Source organism: Silene latifolia, chromosome X (assembly GCF_048544455.1).
Source record: "Silene latifolia isolate original U9 population chromosome X, ASM4854445v1, whole genome shotgun sequence".
In the NCBI taxonomy this organism is placed as follows: Eukaryota; Viridiplantae; Streptophyta; class Magnoliopsida; order Caryophyllales; family Caryophyllaceae; genus Silene; species Silene latifolia.
This window is the reverse complement of record NC_133537.1, coordinates 328789434-328798661: the sequence shown is the minus strand read 5'-3', so window position 1 is coordinate 328798661 and position 9228 is coordinate 328789434.

The following is a 9228-nucleotide window of genomic DNA, read 5'->3' as shown; positions in this document are numbered from 1 at the left end:
AATACTCCTTCATGATCCTAATTTCATAAATTCTATGTTCATGTTTTTTTTTAATAAGTGGTCCATATAGTGACACCAAATAGTCCAACATTAATGGAATCAAGAACGAAATTAAAAGGAGTGGGAAAGAATACTAAAGAAGGAATTACTTTTTTCATATGTATGTGTAGTAGAGATCACATATCCCACTTTTATGTCTCATTTCCTTAAGATCTTGAGTCTTGACACATCACAATTGAAATAATAAAAATGATACTATTATATCTTAAAGTGCTAACGTGTCATTAGGAGAAGTAATAAGACACAAGATGGTACAGAAGATCTGCTCTGATGTATGTGCAGTAGACTCTCTGAGAAAGTAATCATGGAAAAAAAATACTACAAAATCGAAGAAGATAATGTATCCTCTATTTAGAAAATGCGAATAATTTGGCCCTGTTTAGTAAAACTAGCTGAAATCTAAAAAAGTCGCTGAAAACTAAAAAACTAATTGATAAGCTAGCTGAAAATTAGGAATTGATAAGATAACTTATGATATAAAAATGTGTTTAGCAAACTAGTTGAAAATGTCGCTGATTTTGATAAAATGTCGTAAAAATATATGATAATTATTAAATATTACTCCTTCTCATCCACTATATTCTTCCCATTTCTTGTGGGCACAGGAATTAAGGGTGGAATGTGGGTGGAGTTTAGTGTTGGAGAGAGGTAGAAATAGTTAGGATTAAATAATAATAAAAGATATGGGTGGTGTTTGGTTATTGGGGAGAGGAAGAAATAATTAGGATTAAATATTAATAAAGGATATAGTGGAGTTTGGTGATTGGTGAGAAATAAGAGTATAATATTAATAAAAACTTTTCAAATAAGAAAAGAGGGTAGAAAACCTGAATAATCCGTTTTAGGAAAGATGAAAGAATATAGTGGATGAGAGGGAGTATATATTAAAGGGGTAAAAATTGGAAGATAAGTCATTTCAGGGATCTGATTTCTCAAATGTTACCTAAAATAGCATTTCATTTCAGGTATGTTATTTGGTCAAATAAGCTATTTACCAAAAACTTGCAAAAAAATCAGGTAGCTGAAATTTTGGTCAAATAAACTACTTTGGTCAAATAAGCTACCTAAAATATCTTGTCAAACAGAGCCAAATTCGAGATTATGTCCTACATCGTCAACCCGGTGCGGAGCTTTAGTCCATGAATGTACTCTGAACCATTGTAAACAATAAAAAATGCATTATCCAACCTTTTCATTTCAAACTATTTTGTTGGGAGAGCTGAGACGGTTTTCAAGAAAATCAACTCCACGTTAAACAATAATCCTCCATGATCCGTAATTTCATAAATTTATATATATTTTTTTTTAAATACCAAATAGCTCAACATTAATGGAATCAAGAACGAAATTTAAAAGGAGTGTGAGAGAATACCAAAGAAAAAATTACTTTCTTTATATGTATGTGATCCTCTCGTATTAAGAGAAAGTAATCATGGAAAAAAAATATCACAAAATTGAAGAAGACGATGTATCATCTACTTATAAAACACGTAACATTTATAAATAACGTCTCAATATCATGTGATAATTAAATTTGTTTAATCGAATAAATGCGAGAGTATGTCTCGCATCGGTTAACCGGATGGGGGACTTTAGTCCACAAATGGAATTTGAACCATTGTAAACCCTACTGTTCCGGGTGTAATTCCAGAGCAAGTATAGTTACCACCCGTGGCTTGTTGAATGATGTCTTGAGTTGGATTCTCCCTTGGTCTTAATCGTTCCTCTCGGCCTCTCCCGCAACAATGAACAATCGAGGGCTTGGCTTTGAGCCAAGCGTACCCACTCCGACGCCCAAGTCAGTAAACTTAGATGTATAAGTTGTATGCTAATTGGCTAGGAATATATTGTAGAGAGATAAGGAAGATTATACCAGATGAATAGTGTATTTAGGTTAAGTTGTGTATTTCTGGATTGGATCCTTTCCTCAATGAAGGTTGAGGAGTATTTATAGACTTCACCTTTTGTCACGTAGTGGCCAAGTGGCCAAGTGGCTAGCAGGTGGAAAGACTGATCTACCCCTCGGCCGAGGGACCTTCAACAGGCCGGCGGGCCCTGTTGACTCACCGCCGAGGGGTCTTGGATATGAGTACGCGGTATGTGTCCTTTTGGCGTTGTCATGCCGAGACCAGTGACAGTGCCGATGGGGCGCATCGGCTAGGGCCGCCCAAGTCGTTGACTTGTTGTGGATATCTTTGACCTTGCTCAATATGTTGACTTGGTCAGCGGTGCAGAATATGCCCCATCAATTTGCCCCCAGCGTAGTCTATGCCGTGGTATGGGCTCCGATGTCCGTTTGAGCGTATATTCTGCGCAAGTAATTTGTAAAAAATTTTCTGCATCGGCTTCTTCTGCTGCGGCCTCTTTTACCTCGGCCTGGTCTTTCCTATGCCGTACCATATCCCCCCTCCACATGGATGCGTAAAGGGCATCCGATGTGGAAAAGAAAGTGATGCTGGCCGAGACCAGGGTTGAGAGTGCCGGTTGTTTTTGATTGCCCTACGCCGCTTATATAGCCTGGTTGACATGGTGGCCGGCGGAGAACTGATGCCTGGGAATTCGTTGAGGAAGGCGAATAGACAAAGAGATATGAATAGGCGTGTTGAAGACGCTTGGTCACTGTTGCATTGATTGACGTCTAACTGTTGCAACGATTGACATCCCGTGGTTGCATGTCCGACACGTGTCCGCACGCTGATTGGTTGACGCTTCATGGGTCATTTCTTTGATTGGTCCTTCTTCATGGGCTTTTCCCTATAAATAGGGCGATTGTTCAAAAAATTGGCCACCAATTTCATTCTCCAAAATTTTCTTCTCTCTAAACTTCCAAGGGTTTCTTTGTCTTCTAATTTCCGAGTTTGTTACTCCTACGAGCGTTTTCTTCAAGGTAAACAAACTTTCCAATTCTTAATTTTGTAAGTTCATTGTAAACATGTCTTCTGGATCGATGCCGGGCCTAGTAAGCCGGCGCCGGGGACGACCTCCTCGACAAGGCCTGGGGGCCCTAGGTCTCCTTCTCCCGAAGTCGATCCTCGTATTCTGGAGGAATGGGAGGATGACTCTGATGTCGATGATGAGCCAGACGATTTTGATGATGATGCTGAAAGGGCTCGTCCTAGTAAGGCGAGGGAGTACGTTATGGATCATGGTGACGCCTTTGTAAAGTCCGTCTTGACCGTGCTTGGACCCATAAGTTAGCCCGCTTGTTCGTGAGATATTTTTCGAGAAACATTTCTTCTTTGGTGAGGGCTACGAAATTGTTGTCCCGGAGGAGGGTCAGGCTGTCTGTTGCCCTCCCCCGGGCCACACCGGCGTATACATGCGGCACTTGGAGTACGGGCTCCGATTTCCGCTGAACGAGCATGTTATGGCTATTATTAAGGCCATGAACGTTGCTGTTGCCCAACTGCACCCATTGGCTATGAGGACCATAGTCGGCTTTGTCTCTTCAAGGGGGAGGCCCCAACGGTGAACTTATTTCGCCGACTTCATTACCTCCAGCCGTCATTCTCTGGCCGCGCCGGGTGGTACAGTGTGCACACGGAGAAGGGTTATGTCTCGTCGACAAACTTTCCTCTTGCAAGGGCGGGGGGTCGGTGGGTGTACGTTAAGGTGCTTGGATGACTATCCGCCGCCCCGCGACTTTCAAAGACCGAGTTAATTTGCGGTGCGAGACTAAGGCGGAGCATGACAGATGGGTCTCCGGAAGAAGCTTAAAATGGACGTCGGCAAGGTCCTTCTTACGGAGGACGAAACGCGATGAGGCTTTTGAGTTGGACAAGAGTGGGCTGCCGAAAAGATGCATCCCCCGACGCAGATCATTCTTCAGGATGAGCCGCTTTGCCATGTCGGCCTCATACCGGCCCTAGCGCAGGGTGAGTGGGGTCGGTGTGAGGCCCATCACCGTTCTCATTGTGTCTTTGAACTTTGATTTATTTCTTCTACTTAATTCTTGCTTCGTTTCCTTCGCAGCCATTTTGGACCGGACTGTCGAGGATATCCTCCGGAGAATGGGGCTGAACAAAGATAAGACCGTCGCTAACTTACGTCCCAAAGCTCTCCCCAATGACCGCAGGAGGTCGCCGATCGATCTCATGGAGCGGCGGTGAAAAAGCTTGAGTGCGGTGGAGACCCAGGCGAAGGTCGTTAGTAACGTGCCGCGCCACACGCGAAAAACGAAGTCCTCGGCGGTGGTGGCGTCGACACCGGCTCCGCCTTCCATCCCCCTGTTCAGAAGAAGACGGTGGAGATCGTTTGTATCTCCAACGGGGATGACTCCGACGAGGAGGAGGGGTCGCCCCTTGTCCGTAAAAAGAAAGCGACGGTCTTTACCGCGACCGTTGATTCTGGCTGGCCGACGAGGAAACGCGTTTTTCGGCCAAGAAGGTCAAGCACGGTATTGTTCTATCTGTGGCTTCGATTTAGTTTGGTTCCTTAGGCGCCGCTCAGTGATGCTCTCCGGCATGTCTGCGTATGTCGATACTTATGCCTACTTTAAATTTTGTAGATCGGCCGCGATCGTCCGCCGCTCTGTTGGGCGACAAGTGGAGGGGAGTTCGTGCGGTGGTGATCAACACGTCACCGTGAACTCTTCATCCCGAGAAGGTTTTCCTCCCCAGTGCAGTCGGTGATCAAAATGTCACCGCCCCCTTCATCCCGAAGGTTTCCTTCTCCCATTCTGTAGGTGATCAAAGGGTCACCACTGTCCCTTCATCCCAGAAGGTTTCCTTCTCCCAACTCATAGATGAGGGCACGGAGCCGATCAAGGAGCCGGCGAGGTGGAACAGTCTTACCGGTGCTCGTATCGTAGAGCAGGAGAAGGTCGTGGCTCAATCCGCTTTTGAGCTTAATGCCACTAAGAAGGTGGCCGCGAAGGCGAAGCGATCTTCTCAATGAGCGAGGCTTAGGGAGATCTTTGAGAGGGCGCTCTTGAAAGAAAACTTAGGCGGACGTTGAAAAGGAGGTCCTTCTTGAGAGAGCCAAGGCCGAGGCTCATGGCACTAAGCCGCTAAGCTGGCCGGAGAAGTGTAAACTTGTTCGAGGCACGCCGACCTCTACCTCCAAAGAGAGGAATGAATCCAGGGACCTGTTTAAGGCCCAATCGGAGGTGGTTCGGAGCAAAGAGGCCGTCATTAGGCAAAAGGAGAAGGACATTGAGATGCTTCAAACCGTCATGCTCCCTAACATGTGTCTTTGAATCCGGGATTTGGCCGAAGGAGCCGCTAGGGAAGTGATTGAAGAGCTCTTCCCTCTTGATGGTTCCTTTCCGTGGGATAGATATGACGAGCTGCTTGATGACAAGCTCGAAGCCAAGGAGAAGGCCGTGGCGGAGAAGGCTAAAGAGGCGGTGAGGAGAAGGCGGAGAAGGAGGCGGCGGCCGAGAAGGCGACTCTTCTTGAGAAGGCTAAAGAGGCCACGGAGGAAGCCAAGCGGGCAAGGCGGTGAGGCTCACTAAGAGAGTCATTTGGGTTACCCGTCGAAGAAAGTGCATTGCTGCTAGCTGGCGATGGTGAACAACAACGGACATAGGGAGATAATATCCGTAACCTTTTGTCTTTTGGCTTATGCTTGTAATTTCTTGTAATTCGTTGAACATTCTTAATAAGAGTTCGTTTCTTTTGCCTCCGGCCCGGCCGAGGTTTTTACCTCACTTCTTTTTCTTGCGCTAGTATTTGTGCGTCTCGATTGTACCTTAGCGTCTATGTCTTCGTCTGGGTTGTCTCCTTACGTTATTAATTGAGTGTCTCTTTTGTTCCCGCCTCGGCTTGGCCGAGCGATCTAGAGTGCGTATCTCGGTTGTGTTAACGCTTCCAAGGCATTTTGAACGCTCATGAGTATCACCTGCGTTGGTCATTGCCATCGAGGTGTCTCGCTTCCCTAGCGGTGATTGCGCTCTTGTCGGTGTGTGACAAAGTGTGAGCCAGATCTTTCTTGTTATCGATCGCCGTGGTGTCTACCACTTGGAGTGACTGCGACGGCGTCAAACCTCTTGGGGTGACTAGTGACGTCTACTACTTGGGGTGACTGCGACGGCGCTGTTTCTTCATAGAGACTGCCGTGGCGTCTACCACTTGGAGTGACTGCGACGGCGTCAAACCTCTTGGGGTGATCGCCGTGGCGTCTACTACTTGGGGTGATGCGATGGCGCTGTTTCTTCATAGAGACTGTCGTGGCGTCTACCACTTGGAGTGACTGCGACGGCGTCAAACCTCTTGGGGTGGCTGTGGCGTCTACTACTTGGGGTGACTAACGACGGCGCTGTTTCTTCATAGAGGCTGTCGTGGCGTCTACCACTTGGAGTGACTGCGACGGCGTCAAACCTCTTGGGGTGGATCGCCGTGGCGTCTACTACTTGGGGTGACTGCGACAGCTTTGTTTTCTTCATAGAGGCCGCTGTGGCGTCTACCACTTGGAGTGATCTGACGGCGTCAAACCTCTTGGGGTGTCTGCCGTGGCGTCTACTACTTGGGGTGACTGCGACGACGCGCTGTTTCTTCATAGAGATCGCTGCCGCTCTTGTCGGTATGACGGTGTGAGCCGACATCGCTATCGATAAAGACTGCCGCTCTTGTCGGTATGACAGTGTGAGTCGGCGTCTGTTGCTTCCTAGTGACTATGGGAAGAGCGAACATTCTGATGGAAGACTTGGATGATTTTTCATTTAGATAAAAACATGCGTCGGGGTGCTCACAATTGTTTTGGACACCTCCGCCGCTACATAGATTATTCCCGAGATTACCGGCGTCCTAATGGCCTAGTCGGCCACTAGTTACATCCATGAGGTCGCCCTCTGTTGTAAGGATAGACCTTTCCCTTTTTCGATTTCTTTGCCACTTTGAGGGATTGCATGTTGCATCCTCCGCGCTATCCGGACGTTGACCACCTCGTCATTCTCGTCTTTGGAGACGAGCTTATGCGCTTCCCCCGGTCCGAGACATACATCCGTGTTAGGGCCCGGATGGACATCACTGCGTCGGCCTCGCTCAGGGTGACTCGGCCTATGAGAACGTTGTAGGCGGACGAGCCGTCGATGACCACGAACTCGGCTAGGACATTCTTAGCCGCTTTCTTTTCGCCGAACGTTACGGAGTCCGATTGATCCCAGTGGTACCAGGCCGGCCCCGAGAAGTGTATAGTGGGTTGGTGCGGGGGCTCAAGTCCTTGACTTTGGTGAGGCCGAGGAAGCACTCCCGAACATGATGTTCGTGTACGCGCTGTGTCAATCGGGCACCTCTTGACCATGTGGTTGGATATGTCCAAATTGACTACAAGTGGGTCGCTGTGAGGAGCGATGACTCCTTCGTAGTCCTTCCTTCCGATGGTTATATCGGGGATGTTGGAAGCGGGGATCGCTGTGTTGGGCACAAAGTTGATGGCCTGATATAGCTCGTTCAGGTGTCGTTTGTGCCCATGAGCGGACCCTCCGTTCTCGTTGCCCCCGATGACAACATGGATTACTCCTATCCGTTCAAGACGGATTTCTTACCCGTCTTTGCGCGGCGTCGGTCTTTTGGCCTTTGGCAACGTACTTGCCGAGGCTCCCCTTCCGGATCAGCTCTTCAATGGCATTCTTTAGATGCCGGCAATCGTTGGTTAAATGGCCGGTGTGGCCGTGGTACTCACAAAGATCGGCTCGTGTCACCGTCACTTTTTGGCTTGGGGGTTTCTCCCACTTCGCCCTCGCTTTTGCTCGGGGCAAAGACCTCGGCGGGCGATACGACGAGTGGGGTTTTATCACTATACCGCCTCTGGTGGTACGTTCCCGAACTCCACCCGGTGCCCGTCGAGTCCTGTCTCCTGGCAGGTTTGTCCGACCGTGACCTATTATTCTCACGGCGTCGTTCATCGGACCGTGACCTATTGTCGTCACGGCGTCTTTCATCCGGATTATCCCCCCGGCGGCTCTTCTTTTCCGAGTGCTCAGCCACGCTGGGGCCTACCCAGGTCTTGTGGTAGTCCTCCACCTTAATGGCTTGGTCGGCCATCTTCCTGGCGGAGTCTAGTCTTTGGCCGCCGCACTTGATGAGCTCATTTTTTAAGTCCCCTCTCGGGAGACCTTTCATCAGCGCGAAGGCGGATTGCTATTCGGATCCCGAACCTGCTGAACTTTGGCGTCGAACCTCTTCACATAGCTTCGGAGAGTCTCGCCTCCCTCCTGCTTGATAGTCAGGAGGTCCGATGTTTCGACGGCCCTCCTCTTATTGCAGGAATACTGGGCCAAAAATCTTTCTCTCAGGTCGCCATACCCGTATATCGATCCGTCGGGGAGTCCTTTGTACCGACTTTGTGCCATCCCATGCAAGGTTGTGGGGAAGACACGGCACCGGACCTCGTCAGTGTTCCCATACCGACATGTGGGACTCGAAAGCCTCCGCGTGGTCGGATGGGTCGCCTCTCCCGAGTACGATATGGGTGGCAATTTTAGCTTAGTTGGCACCGGATTTCTAGGACGTAGTCGCCGAGGGGCTGTCGACCACGTGTCGAACGACACGCGCGATCGGCTCCTCACGCCCCTAGTTCGGCTCCTCTCCCCGTGGCGGGAAGGACTTCTTCCCGACTCGCGAGTCGGGCTTCTTCTTCTCCGACTACGAGCCTGGACTTCTTTCATTTCTCCGGGGCAGGCCTCGTGGCTGCTGCGGTGACGCTGTCCTCCCGCGAGCGCGGTCAGGACTTGTGTCCACCACTTGCATTCTGGGCTCTTCCGGCGTTTTGACAGGGCCAACTTCTTCTAGCGCTCCATTCAAGTCTCTTGGAGTCACATTCTGGGCCCTGGTCTCCTGTGCGGGTTCCGCCGCTCTTGTCGGTGTGACAGTGTGAGCCGACGTACTACCAATGAGGTCTAGAAGTTGCTTTAGTAATGCCATGTCGACCACATGTCCCATGAGGGTGACTTGGTTGGGTCGCGGCGCGCATCCAGTGTTATTGGCATCCCGAACTCGGTTGGATCACTCCGCCGGTGGAGGGCCGCATGACTCCAGAATTGTTGAAGGTATCATCTGGGTGGAGGGGCTCGTCGGTTACGAACACCTCTTGCTGTTTCGACATTTTCTTAGCTTTTAGTATGCGATCCCCACAGACGGCGCCAATTGTTCCGGGTGTAATTCCAGAGTAAGTATAGTTACCACCCGTGGCTTGTTGAATGATGTCTTGAGTTGGATTCTCCCTTGG